This window comes from Arachis hypogaea, chromosome 7, assembly GCF_003086295.3.
Source record: "Arachis hypogaea cultivar Tifrunner chromosome 7, arahy.Tifrunner.gnm2.J5K5, whole genome shotgun sequence".
Taxonomy (NCBI): domain Eukaryota; kingdom Viridiplantae; phylum Streptophyta; class Magnoliopsida; order Fabales; family Fabaceae; genus Arachis; species Arachis hypogaea.
The window spans coordinates 50,877,385-50,879,656 of NC_092042.1; the positions used below are offsets into that span (position 1 = coordinate 50,877,385).

Genomic DNA, 2,272 nt, shown 5'->3' on the forward strand with positions numbered 1-2,272 from the left:
ACATGTTTCCATAAGATTCACCCATGTAATTTACCTCTGCCATTGCAGGGTTCTCAGGATCATAAGCTTCTTCAGAAGCTGTCTCTTTAGTACTGTTGGATGCATTTTGCCATCCATTCAGACTTTGAGAGATCATGTTGACTTGCTGAGTCAACACTTTGTTCTGAGCCAATATGGCATTCAGAGCATCAATTTCAAGAACTCCCTTCCTCTGAGGCGTCCCATTATTCACGAAATTCCTCTCAGAAGTGTACATGAACTGGTTATTTGCAACCATGTCAATAAGTTCTTGTGCTTATGCAGGCATTTTCTTTAGGTGAATGGATCCACCTGCAGAATGGTCCAATGACATTTTGAAAAACTCAGATAGACCATAATAGAATATATCTAATATGGTTCATTCTGAAAACATGTCAGAAGGACATTTTTTGGTCATCTGCTTGTATCTTTCCCAAGCTTCATAGAGGGATTCACCATCTTTTTGCTTGAAGGTCTGAACATCCACTCTAAGCTTGCTCAGCTTTTGAGGAGGAAATAATTTATCCAAGAAGGTCGTGACTAGCTTATCCCAGGAGTCCAGGCTATCTTTAGGTTGTGAGTCCAACCATGTTCTAGCTCTGTCTCTTACAGCAAAAGGGAAAAGCACGAGCCTGTAGACTTCAGGATCTACTCCATTCGTCTTAACAGTCTCACAAATCTGCAAGAACTCAGTTAAAAACTGATAGGGATCTTCTAATGGAAGTCCATGAAACTTGTAGTTTTGTTGCATTAGAGCAACTAGTTGAGGTTTCAGCTCAAAGTTGTTTGCTCCAATGGCAGGAATTGAGATGCTTCTTCCATCAAACTTGGATGTGGGTTTAGTAAAATCACCAAGCATCCTCCTTGCATTATTGTTGTTGGGTTCGGCTGCCATCTCCTTTTCTTGTTCGAAAATTTCAGCAAGGTTGTCTCTGGATTGTTGTAATTTAGCTTCTCTTAGTTTTCTCTTCAGAGTCCTTCCAGGTTCTGGATCAGCTTCAACAAGAATGCCTTTTTCCTTGTTCCTGCTCATATAAAAGAGAAGAGAACATAAAAAGAAGAGGAATCCTCTATGTCACAGTAAAGAGGTTCCTTATTATTAGTAGAAGAAGAAAGGGAATAAAGAAAGGAGAATCCAAACACAAGGGTAAGGATAGAGGCAGTGATTGGAGATGAAGAGAGGTGAAGAGAAGTGTTAGTAAATGAATAAATAAATAGAAGAAGATGAGAGAGAGAATTCAAAAATTAATTTTGAAAAGGAGTTAATGATTCTCGAAAATTAAAGATGAGATATAATTAAAATTAAAATTTAAAGCAATGAGTTAATTAAAAAGAAAAAAAATTTTTTTTTTGAAAAAGAGGGAGGTATTTTTGAAAATTAGAGAGGAGAGAGTAGTTAGGTGGTTTTGAAAAAGATAAAAAACAAACAAAAAGTCAAATAATTAGTTGGAAGAGATATTAAAATCAAATTTGAAAAGATAAGAAGATAAGAAGTTAGATAAGATATTTTAAAATCAAATTTTTGAAAAAGATAAAATTTTGAAAAAGATATGATATAAAAGATATGATTAAAAAGATATGGTTGGAAAAGATTTAATTTTTAAAATTAAAATTAATTACTTTAACTAACAAGAAACTAAAAGATAAGATTCTAGAATTTAAAGATTGAACCTTTCTTAACAAGAAAGTAACAAACTTCAAATTTTTGAATCAATCATATTAATTGTTAGCATAATTTTCGAAAATTAAGAAAAACATTTTTGAAAAACATTTTTGAAAAACATTTTTAAAAAGAAAATTTCGAAAATTAATAAGAAAAATGAAAAAGATTTGATTTTTGAAAAAGTTTTGAAAAGATAAGATTTTTAAAATTGAAAATTTGACTTGACTTGTAAGAAACAACTAATTTTAAAAATTTTTGACTAAGTCAACTCAAATTTTCAAAAATTATGAGAAAATTAGGGAAAAGATATTTTTTATTTTTGAATTTTTAATGATGAGAGAGAAAAACAACAAAAATGACTCACAACATAAAAATTATGAATCAAAACTCATGATGCATGCAAGAACACTATGAATGTCAAGATGAACACCAAGAACACTTTGAAGATCATGATGAACATCAAGAACATATTTTTGAAAAATTTTTGATGCAAAGAAAACATGCAAGACACCAAACTTAGAAATCTTTAATGCTTGGACTCTAACAAACGAAAAATGCATATGAAAAACAAGAAAATACACAAAACAAGTA

The 2,272-nt window shown here is 31.4% G+C and overlaps 1 non-coding gene across 1 annotated transcript; it reads left to right on the plus strand.

Annotated features, from left to right (window-relative positions):
* Window positions 1-410: 410 nt before the first annotated feature.
* LOC112704594 (small nucleolar RNA R71) lies at window positions 411-514 on the plus strand. The gene has a single exon (XR_003155211.1). It is a non-coding gene; the product is annotated as a small nucleolar RNA R71 (small nucleolar RNA).
* The last annotated feature ends 1,758 nt before the right edge of the window (window positions 515-2,272 follow it).